This window comes from Vicugna pacos, chromosome 15, assembly GCF_048564905.1.
Source record: "Vicugna pacos chromosome 15, VicPac4, whole genome shotgun sequence".
Taxonomy (NCBI): Eukaryota; Metazoa; Chordata; class Mammalia; order Artiodactyla; family Camelidae; genus Vicugna; species Vicugna pacos.
In genome coordinates this window covers 7,586,095-7,598,471 of record NC_133001.1, presented here as the reverse complement: position 1 = coordinate 7,598,471, position 12,377 = coordinate 7,586,095, and positions in this window count along the sequence as shown.

Here is a 12,377-nt window from a genome sequence, read left to right as displayed (position 1 = left end):
GTTTCAAGCGGAGTTCTGCCGGGGTGAACTTTGCTTTGCTTAGCAGAGGGGCTGGGGGAACACAGAGGGCAGGCCTCAGGCCCTTTCGGAAGATGTAGACAGTGGGCAAGGCACAGCCTTTACACCCTCTTCCCGGGCTCAGAAAGCACCCATCCACAGGGGCAGATCTGCTCTTCAGGGATGCACAAAACTCCCCAGGAGTGTCCTGGGCCTTTCTATGCCCAAAGAAATAGACATTGCACTTTGCAAATGCCTGACATGTGTGCAGCCCGGTAGAGCCAGCAAATCTCTTCTGCAGATACTATTTTATTTCATCTCCACACAGCCCTGTGAGATAACACTATTTTTAGATATTAGATTCACATCCAACTTTTTCTACTGATGAAAAATCCGAGGCCCAGAGCCCCCCTCCCCATCCCCATTGCATTGTCCTGGTCCCTCTCCTCCCAGACAAGCATGCAGCCCCCTGAGACATGACAGCCTGTCCCACAGGGCAGCTGCCCCTTTGTTTCATGTCCGTGCTTCTGACCATTAAAGCTGATGACAGAGGGAGGTGTCCGTTTTACACTTAATTTTGCATAGTTTGGGCCCGGAATTTTAGAAAAAACTGACACTTCTTTTCATTCTTTTCCCTTAAAGTACCTCTGCTTCCCCTGACCAGAGCCAAATGAAAAGAAGCGAAAGCCTGGGATAGAGGTGGGGTGGCCAGTGTTGCAGTGAGACCAGAAGGCTGCGGCAGATCTTCCTGGCCCCCATGTGGCCCCTGGTCATCTAGCCAGAGGGACAAATCTCAGAACTTCACCTCAGGGGGCTCTCTCCACTCTTAGCCCTGTCCTGCCTTGCTGGCACCCAGGAAGCCTCGGAAATCAGCTCCTTGCTCCCTGTCATACTCCCCAGGGCCTCAGGCTGGTCCCCATTTCCTTCTGCTGCTTTTCTGTACACGCAGGCCAGCAGCTGGCCCCCCTTGCCTGAAAACATTCAAGTCCAGCGGGGAAGCAACATTCTGTTTCTTTCTGCGGGGCTGTGGAGGAGAGGACCCACCCTGGGACCCCGGCTGCTGCTCAGACACGCTCCACCGCTGCTTCTCCGGAACTGGAGCAGCACCCCTGTGGCCCTGGATCCCAGCTGTGGCCCCAGGTATTCATCCTCGGGCCTGTTTGCCTACCTGGTCCCACTCTCTGCCCTCCCTCCGAGACGGGCACCATAAGGCGAGCAGTGCCCTTCTGGCGCCCAACCTTCAAGGACAGTTTAGAGGACACTCCCTGACTGTGCCTTGACTCTCCCGGGAGGGGCTGGAATCCCTGCTGTCCAAGCTGGTTGCAGGCTAGGGGCTTAACCCAGCTCAGCTTGTAAGTCCCCACGGGGCCCTGATGCTGCCTTTCTGGGGACCCCAGGGGCTGGGTGCCGCTCCTTCCTCTGCTTTGCAGCTTCAAGGGCTCCTTAGCTGTTGTTTAGAACATTTACTGACGCCTTCAAACCCACCACCTGCCGGAGTCCCAGCCAGCCCACCCTCCTATTCGGAGCCGCCATCCTGCTGTTTGGGATGCTTCTGAAGATCTGGATTCTAGATGCTGGTTATTTATTTCTTAAAGGTTTCCTTCTCTTTGTCCCTTAGTGTGACTTGCTCCCACCCCACCCCCAGAATCCTCTCATCACTGGCTATTTCTATATATATATATTTTAAGTTTGGTTTTATAGATAACAGCCCCTATCTAAGTGTCTCTACCTGGCAGGGCCAGATGCAGACACAGCCTGGCGCCTCACTCCCAGCTTCTGAGACCCACAGCTCGCACGGAGCCCCTCACCCACCCCCTTGCAGCCCTGGGAAGGGGGCAGCCCTCAGGAAAGAATTTTGCAGCTTTCTCCTTCTCCCGAATGGGGAACAAGCCTCACTCCAGAGCTCATCTCAGAAATCTCCGCTTCCGACACTTGCCCCAAAAGGAACATTTTTCAGAGAAATGGAAATACCCCCATCCTCCCCTGTCAGAGCCCACACACCCCCCCGTCTTTTCCCTCCCGCCCCACACCCAACTCAGACGAAAGCGACCCCAAAAGGGACTTGCCAATGGAGAGAACGTGGTAGATACCAGGAGCTGACAGTGTCCAAGTCGGCACTGCCTGGAAAAGAGTAGGCTGCCCAGTGGCGATGGGACACCGGCCGGGCCCCACGCCGGCTGTGGCTGGCAGGGACACTGCCGCAGAGATGGCGTTCCCTCAGGCCCGGGGAGCCAAGAGCCTTTATAGCCTGCAACCTGCCCTGGCACCGCCCACTGGGCGGTTGCAACCAGGCCCCCAACTAGGGGAGCCGCTGGGAGCCGGGAGGGCATCCGCCCCAGGACCCCAGGGCCAGACCCCACGCAGGAGAGTCTGGGATTCAACCTCCTCCCATCCCAGGCAACTCCATGTCCTGGTATGTGCATGAGACTCTGTGTGTGTGTGTGTGTGTGTGTGTGCGTGCGCGCGTGCTTAAACTTCCATTCAAAGACCTCAGATCTCTTTTCCCCATCCTCTTTCTCTGGCGGTAACAGTTTTTGAAAGGATGGGGAGAGCAGTGTGTTTCTGCTCAGTTTATCAAATTACACTCAGTGACAAAGGACTGAAGTGCATTTTCTTGAAGGCTTGACAATTGGGATCCAGGAAGAAAAAAAGCAAGGCAGGGCAGAGAACCCAGGGCTTTTGTGGAAGGTAAAACACCGATGTCAAAGGCGGGGATGTGGTCGGGTGGCTCTCAGTGAATTTGCCTGCATGTCGCTTGGTGTTAAAAACTCTTTCTCCCACCCTCAACCTCCGCTGCGAAAATCCCACGGATCCTAGACATTGCAAGATTGTTGATTTTTGAAAGGAACACTGTTCATTTTCACATGGGGCTGAGTCAGACGAGCTGGAGCTCCCTCCCTCCAGGGCTCTCCTTCCCAGCCCCCACCCCACCCCATGCCAGGGAAGCGTTCTCAGAGGAGTCAACTGCAGAGGTACGGTGCCCTCTGTCCCTCCCACATCTCAGCCCGTGCAGCCAGATTGTCTGCTGGGGTCTGGTTGGGCCAGGGATGGGGCAGGCTCTTCCCTGCCAAAGTTCTGCCCTGCACCTGAACTCCCAGGATTGCTAAAGGGAGAAAGATGAACTGTCAAGGCAGTTTGGGGCCTGAAGCAAAGTACATGGGGTCATTGGACTGCTTTCCCAAAGCTTTCCATTCTTTGGGGGCAGAGGGGAGGGCAGCAACCCAAATCACCAGCCTCAGATCCAGAGTTCAGAGCCAGTGCCTGAAACCAGTCTATCCCTTCCCCGCCTTCCGGTTCCCAGCTGGCTTTTGTCCAGAAGCCACCCAGCGGGCAGGCAGGCCGACTGACTGGCAGCCTTGCTCAGAAAGCTCGGAGAGCAGAGCTAACCTGAGAAGCTAGTTGGCAGAGCTCCCCACCCCCGAGTCCAAATCACTTCCTCCTGCATGAGGCCATGGCTCCTGCTGACTCTCTCGGAAGAAGGAGCCGGAGGAGTGGATGCAGACAGGGAGGCTGTGTGGGTTGCCCACCTGAACACCCCCCGCCTCTCTTCTCACGCCCATCCCACCCCCACCCCACCCCCACCCCACCCCTGCTCCAAGCGAACTTGATCCCAGATGCTACAGCTTCCATTAGTTTCCTCCCCAGACACTGATGGGTGGTCAGAGATAGGAGGAACTCCCAGGAAGACGCCCTGTGGTCCAGTCTGCTCCGATGGCCAGGGCTGGATCCCTCCAGGATTTCACCTGGTCCTCACTGCCTGAGCCTGGCCAGTTTGGAAGTACCGGAAGGTTATCGGGTACCGGCAGGACTTGAGCTCCTCCCACCCATTCTCTCCATCAGCATCCCCACCAAAGCCTTATGCTTCCCCTTCAAACCAAGCTTCAGTGCAAGTCTCCCGGTCTCCTGCCCCTTGCAACTAGATGGCTGCCCTGGAATCCCTTCCTTATGGAAAATCCGGAGTTCCTCTGACTCTCTTTTAGTTTTTGCCTCCATTGGTTTCTTGCCTTCTTGTTCCAAATCCATTCATTCTTCCTATTTGCAGCAAATACGCAGAGTGACCTCGTAGCCAAGATCAATGGCTCTGGAATCCTCTAGACCGAGGCCCCGGCTCTGCCCGGCCACTCGCCTCTGGTAACGGAGCACTGTAGTCTCCCTACCCGAGCCTCGGGCACCGCTTCAGTGTGGCGAGTGGATTAGGAGGGAGTGAGATGAGGCCGGCAGCCGTGTTACGAGCCTGGTGATAGCTCAGGTAATAACACCGGTGGTGACAATGGTGATGACACCACAGTCATGGTCGCTGACACTTCCCCTGTGCCTGGCAATTTTAAAAGCATTTCACATGTATTACTTGAAATTCAGTCCTCACATCAGCCCCAGGAGGTAGATACTCTTTTCCCATTTCCCCAGGAGGAAGAATCAGAGCCACCAAGTGATGGGACAATTTGCCCAAGTGAATCTTGCACCTTGGGGGTTAGACTTAATCTCCTCTAGAATTCAAAGCCAGGGAATCTGCATTCGAGTCTGAGCCCTCGGCCAGTATACTAAGGACTAAACCACGCTAGCAGCAGTGAGGATGGAGAAGAGTGGACATATTTTAGAAGTATTTAGAGTTCCAATCAAAAAGCCCACCTATCTGGCTACCAATTAGGTGTGGAGAGATGGGGGGTGGTTAGGATTTCAGGCTGAGTAACTGGGGCCATAGTGGAGTTACGCACTGAGCTAGGGAACCCAGGAGGAGAGCGAGGCTCAGGGGACAAGACGACGGGCTTGATTTTGCCCTGAAAGGTCCCAGGTGATTAAGGGATATTCAAATGGAGCTTTCTGGTGGGCGGTGAGATATTTAAATATCATTTGCACTCAGATGCTAATGGAAGATGTGAGAGGAGAGAAGCCCACCCAAAAAGAGAAGTGGGCTTAGGAGAGAGCCCAGAGGACCACCGACATACAAGGCAGAGAAAAAGGAGTCTGGGAAAGAAGGACCTCTTTTCTTTGCCCCAAACTCACGTCCTAGTTAACCTCACTTGAGACCGATTAACCTATCTGTTTGTTTCCCCTCAGCACTTAGAATCTCGGGATTGTCAAGGAGCTCAGGTTAGTAACTGCACCCCTGCCCACCCTTCGGACACACACACACACACACACACACACACACAGCACACACAGAGCACACGCAGAGCTTCCTAACCTGTGCACTCCCATTAGTAGAATTCTTTATTCAGCTGCCGAGTTCATTTTGGCATCTTACGTTTGTATATGAAACCATCTATTTCAGCGAGCTTTGCAGCACGTCATACAGTGACATAAACACTTTTCGGGGCGCCTCCTAAGTGGGTAGGGGTCTTGCCAGCCCAGGCTGCCTGTCATTCATCAAAGCAGAGCTGCCCCCTCACGCTGTGTCCTTAGCGGACTGGGGGTTCCTGGGGAACACACCCTGACCCCGTAGCCTTCTGCTGTGTGCTCAGGGCTGAGACAGGAAGGGACCTCTGTGGGGGCAGGGAGTGTGAGGATCAAAACCTAATAGATGGAGCGGTCACACATAAATCCCGTGTGGGAAGAGGGGAAGGAGAAAGCGTGGGAAGAACACCAGGCAATGTATAGAGAGGGACGGGACCTCTTCCCACGCATGGCCCTGACCCACGCAGGGGGTCCCACGTACTGCAGGAGAAGCAGGGCTGCAGAGCTGGCCTGGAGGGGCCTGGGCGGTGGGGGAAGACCAGAGAGAAGGGTGGGAGACAGGGGAGGGGAGGGGAGGAGGATGGAGATGCTTAGGGCAGGGCTCTACACATAGTTAGCCAAGCACCAGCTCGGACAGCCCTAGGCTAGGTGCACGTCTGAAGGGAGACATGGCACTGCCCTCAGGGGCAAGTGGCGGCTGTGGGAAGTTAGCCGGCACCACCATCACGTGGAGAGCAAAACAGCCCAGGGAAAAGCTGGCAGCGCTTCCTCTCCTGGGTGGATACAAGCCTGCTTATTCTCATGGATGCTCTCTGCTGTCACACACGCTCAGGGAGATCCACACCTTCGCCGCCTCCCTCCCTAAGTGCTGCACATGCCCAGCCCCCCCCCCCATTCTCCACAAGCTGCCTCAGGGACGGAGCTTCGTGGCCTTGAAGGACGCCTCCCATCCTTCTCCGCACCGTAGTACCCAGACGAGCAGTGATGGCTTGGCCCGCAGTGAGAGGGGCAGCTCATCTGGGCCTGTGTTGAGGGAGGGTGGCCCACAGGGGATGAGGCTGGGGGTGGGCTGGGGCCGGCTCCTCACAGAAGGCCACACTAACATAAAGAGGACCCTTTGTGGCCTTCTGCCTGGGCCCCTGATAGAGGCTTCCAGCTCTGCTCAGCCCCTGAGCTCCCTCCACCAGGACTAGCTCAGATGGGGCCACGGGCAGTTTAGGGGAAGCAAGACGATCTATTGTAAGGCACAGGGAGCCCTAAGCTCCGAGCACCCATCCCTGATCACTCAGGGCTCCTGTGACTCTGATGGGTCTCTCCCAGGATCCCCAGGGCAGCTGGGGCCCTTGGGGGATGGAGCAACTGCGGTGACAGAACACACCCTCTCTGTGGCTTGGGTAGCTCGGGGAAAGGAGCCACCTGAGCCGGAGGGCCCGCCCCACCCACCAGAGGACCAGCCAGCACCACACAGGTCAGGGAGTCACTCCTGCCCTTCCCCGGCTGGAGAGTCTTAGCCAAGTCACTTCACCTCTGAGGCTCAATTTTCTTACAAGAACGGGGAAGAATAAGACTTGTCTTCCTGGGCAACTCACAGTCATGAGGATTTAAAAAAAGATACTCCAGCTAAAATACTTGGTGCAGTGGTGGATCCAGAGCTGGGACAGATTCGGGGTGAAGCCGAGACAGCTTAAGCTTTGGGGTCTCTCTCTTGTACCGGCTGTTCCGAAGACTGGCAATTCACACTTTGCATTCTTTTTATTCAAAAGGGCCCCCCAAGTCATACGAGCTTTGGATTTCATCAATCCTGAGACCTGGAAGGTCGTTTTCCCCTTTCCTGCTCGGGTCCTTTCCCAACACTCCGTCTTTTCCTGGCTCAGGAGAATTGGCCAGGCTGGCCGAGCAGAGCACAGACGGGCCCCGGGCGAGGCTTCATCCCAGACTGAAGGCCCAGGTGAAATCAGCTTCCCTGAGACGGTGTCCCTGGACTGCCACCACTGGCTCAGTGCCTCCTCCTCCCCATCCTCTGCTCACAGTCAGCCCCATCCAAGACCCCATGACAGGAGTTCCCTGGGTTCTCAGTGGTGGTGCTGACTCTGGGAACTGTCCCCCAGGCCTGGCAGGGGCTTTGCTCCCCAGATTATGAACTCCCAGAGAAGCCAGCTGGAGGGCTGTGCCAGGTGACACGGGGGCTCCGGGATGGTCCTTCAGGAAGACAAAAGCAACTCGGCTGTTTCTTCCATTAGCACCCGTTTCCCCAAGGAGCCTTGGAGGGAGTGGGGACACAGGGCTCCCTCCTCAGTGTCTGGGAGATGGATGGGGCTGATTTTTTCCACGATTCCTCCCCATAAATCTGATTTGGCCCCTCATCTGTCTGGGCCAGTCTCCATGGAGGTGTGTGGTCGTGATGAATGGGCTGCCTGCCTAATGGGACTCGGGTGGCAGGGACCTGGGGAGGGACTCTGCCCTGATGGATGGTCCTCGTGAGGACATATTGCATTAGACACCCATAATGCGATCAGCCGCGCCATTACGAGACCAATTCGTTGCCCCCCCTCACCAGGGCGGGGCAGGGGAGCTAGAAGATTAAAGAGGATGTCAGGACTTTGGAGACACCTGGGGGAATTTCAGGAGGGGCCGAGATTCCTAGAGAAATAATATGGAACCCGAGAAAGTGGGAACTGAGAAAGGAAGAGAGGGGAAGTGAGGCCCCCAAGGGAAGGTGTGACCTGTTCAAGGTCACTTCTGAAACCGGAGGGAAGAACTGGACTTGGCACCTGAGCCTCCTGCTTTCTGTGCCCGGAGAGCCAGAGACAGAGGAGGGGCAGAGATCAGGAGAGGAGATATGATGTCACTCCAGCCTCCCTGCTGCCGAAAGGCGTCACACTGAGCAGATCTCCGGAAACAGGGAAGCCAGCGACTGCTTCCATTCAAAGAGGAGGTGGTCTAGGGGGGTCCCCCACTGGCCCTGGTTGGCACTCGCTCCAGACCACTCACCGTTTGCTACCTCCCACCCACGTTAGTTCTGATCGCGGTGTCTTTCTCCTGCCATTTTAAAGTAGTCTTCTAAACACTCCACTGTCTCCAGGCTTTCCTCAGGGTCACCAGGAGGGATCTTTTGAAACATGTTCTTAAAAGCTGTCGGCAGCTCCCTGTTGCCCTCCGGATCACGGCACTCTTGACTCCAGCCTCAGCTCTGGGGCTCCCGCCAACTCACCCAGCCTCTTCCGTGGCAAAAGCACACCGTGCACTTTTTCACTTCTAGGTCCTTTATGTGAACTTTAGGGGCAGGAAACCGATCATCACACGCTTCAGTTCCTGGATGTATCAGTCAGTGCAGGCTTCCCGCTTGTTTCCTTTTCCCCTTTGATCCCCAGCCTTACGCGTGATCCCCCACCCCTGCCCCCAGACTCACCCCCCGAGGTGTGCGCCTCTTTGAAAACAGTGCTACCTTTGGTATGCATGTATCTTTAACTAACACAAATGATCTTGCAATATAGACTTTGTTCATTTTGGATTTTAAAAAATGTTGAGACTTATTTATGTTGCTTTATGTACTTCTAATTTGTTACTCTGCTGTAAAATATTCCCAAATATGTATCTACCACATTTCACTCTAGTAACAGACACCGAGATCTCTTCCAGCTCCCTGTCTCTGTAAACATTGTGCATCGGACGTTACTTTCTCTCGGGGCTTAACCAGGAATGAGCCTACACGGTCCTGGGGGATGTGCACACGTTAAAGTTGTGCTGTGTGACCCCAGACAGGCTGCACTGGTCCACACTCATCAGCGGTGCACAACGGTGCCTGGGGCCCCTCTTGGAAACAACACCTGTGTCATTTTGCCAGTCTGATAGGTACAAAGTGACCTAAGTCTTTACACACACCAGTCACCCCTGCTTTGAATATCCTTGTTTTCACTATCCCCCTTTCCTTGACTGGTAAACTCCTGCTTATCTTTTAAAACCCAATTCAAGCTCACATTCTTTGCGGAGCTTCCCGGTTTGTCACCCTCTCCTTGGCGCTCCAGGACATTCGGTACCTACCACCCCAGCACTTAGCATATCACTGTGGCCCTTTCTCTCTTTCTCATTTCACACACCACCCCCAATCTTGGCAATGAAGGCAATGGTTCCTGCTTTCTGGAACCACTGGAGAAGAGTGGGGAAGGAGTGGTGGTGGGTTGCATTGGTTGAACTGGGAAATCTGGTAATTCAGGCCGTGCTCCCTTCTCTTGATGGATGAAAATGATGTCAAGCACAGAAGCTCTGCACTCTTCCTCGTCACGGTCCCAGTGTCTACGCTCTCTGAATAAATCCTGTCTTCTGTGCGTTCGCCAGGATCTCACTCACTTCAAGCGACTTTATTCTATCCATTTCTAAATGTTCCTCCCAGTTCTGCCCATAACCAAGACAATGATCTCTCTTAGCCTGAAAAGACTTTCCCTGGATGCCAATGAACTCTGGGCTGACACCTCATAAAGGATGCAATGGAAGGAACATGATTGTTAGAGTCAAAAGATCCTGAAGAACTCAATCTTTCTAGGCCTCCAGCTTCCTGATCGGAGATAAATTCGTTGTGAGAATTACATTTACCATCTGACAGCACTCTGTGCCCGATCTCTTTCCCTCATCAACCTTCTAAAAGATCTCTTTGACACATGTCTAAGACTGAATTCCTATTTTTTTTCTAAAAACACCTCTCCTCTGAAACCTCTTGTTTCCAGCAGCTCTGTCATATTTTTTTTCCCTCCAGTAAACCAAGGGGACATTAACTTGACATCTCCCACCTCCCTGGCAGTTTAGTTAACCAAAGTCCGTTGATTCATCTTCCATGTTGATTCCTGAATCACCCCTCACCCCCCTCCCCATTTCTACTGTCTTCAGAGTAGAGCAATCTTCAGGCTGAGTAAGAGTGTGTGTAGAGATAATTTATACAAACTAAGTCTGCTGGTAACCTACTTTCTCAGGTGACTTCCCGCCTTAATAGCTTCTCCCCATCCGCACTGATCTGATGGCTTATAGGAATCACAAACCTCAACGGCCAGCATGCTAGCTACCTCCCCCTGCCCTAGATGAAGTTAATTTTCAAGTTATGTCAAGGGACAGATAACCCTTGATACACCAAAGCAGAAAGAAGATACGTTTTCATAAAAAAATTCTTCCTGCATACCAAAACAAGCCTTTCAAAGCCAGCGCAAACATGTTGTTAGTACAGACTAATATTAGTTATGAATATTCATACAAAAATCCTAAATGAAATGTTACTAAATAAAATCTAGAAGCTCATCAAAATAATAAGGCATCTTGGCCAAGGGAGAGGGACCCATAAGTGAACCAAAAGATGTTTCAATGTGAGGACGTTACTATACGAATGGGTGAAGGAAAAGGAAGAAACATGCTGAAAAAGAAGTATTTGGTACAATTCAACTGTAATTTCTGAGAAAAGGTGATAGTAAGCTAGGAATAGAAGAAGGCTCTCTTAACTGTGTAAGCCTTTAGAAAACCTTATAACTAATAACTAAATATTAGAAGCACTTTGATTAGAGCAAGGAAAGAGGCAAGTTCTTACCATTACCGCTGTCACTCAGTATTTTCTGGTTGCCTTAGGTAATTAAAGAAAGAAAAAACTCAGAAATGCCAGGAAGAATGGAAATCATGAGTATAAGTGTTGGAGATAGCACTTGGGCAATTTCTTCAGCTGCTTTCATGGTCATTGGGCCTTCCCTCCCTTCCCGGGGCCATCTTGGCAACACATATTTCTCTAGAAGAATCAGCCATCTTTCTTTAGGTTTGTGGACTTACTGCCACAAAATTGTAACAATTATTCTCAACAGTACTTCTATTTCAACTATAATTTTAAATTATTATTTAAACTTCCTTTTAGTGGTAATTTCCATTGTCTGATTTCTAATTTTGTTTAGAAATCACGATAGTATCTGAACTTTTTTACACTGGTTTTTCCTTGATTAGGTTGGCTTAGTGATTTGTCTGTTTAATGCCCCTACCAGTGAACAGTTCTTGGCTTTACAAAGGAATGAAAAAGTGTCATTATCTACAGATATCAGGATTCCCCATAATAAAATATCCCAGAGAATCAACTGAAAATCTATTCAATGCAATAAAAGCATACAGAGACTTGTTCAGATACATGACAAATAGCTTTCTTGTATGTTAGCATTCCTCCATTTGAAATTTTAACTGAAAATATATAATGATATGAATATTCATGTGGATTTATGTGAGTAATGCAAATAATGTGAATTCATGAATAATGCAACACTTATGAGAAGAAAACATAAAACTTTATGTAAGACATAAAAGAAGACCTAAACAGAGACTCATCACATTGGGGGCCAATTGCTCCAAAATTGAATAAATTCAATGTAATCCCAATCAACATCTCCATGGGATTTTAAAAAGAAAATGTCACAAATTAATAAGAACGCTCATCTATGAGAATAAACATACAAGAAGAGCCAAGAAATTTTTGGAGACGATCAGTGATGGGAGAATTTCCCCACTAGATATGAAAACACATTTTAAGATGACAAAGGTTAAAACAGCTCTTACTGACACAGAAATAGACAGACCAGTAGAATACTGAGTCTAGGAACAGACCCACGCATTGCACATCAGTGAGGAAAGGATTGACTAATAATAATAATATGTGTTTAAGACCTTCAGATCGTCAGTTGAGAAAAAAAAAAACAGGGTTTGCTATACATCTTATACAACCCCAGAATAAAATACAGAAAGATCTAAATGTCAAACAAAACTAAACTGTTTTTATAAACTTGGTGGGTGGTGGGTGGGAAAGCCTTTTAAGGCGAAATATAAAACTCAGGAGCTTAAAGGAAAGGATTTACAATTAAACTCTATCAAATTTCAAAATTCTGTATGATGAAAAATAGTATAAATAACAATTAGAAACAGATGGAAGTCGGGGTGTGGATGAACAATTCTGAAACTGTGTACTGGGGTTGAATAAATAAGTAAATGACCAGTCGATGGTAGATTATATAAGTGCCTCATACTGTACATGCCTACATACACACACAGATGTATAGAGAAACAATCATAGCTATGTGTGTATACATGGGTTACCATACATAATAGAGTATCTAGCTGAGAGCCGAGAAAATGCCATCTCAATAGCAATGAGCACATTTAGCACCCAGATATTGGTTTCTAAATATCATTCTCTCATG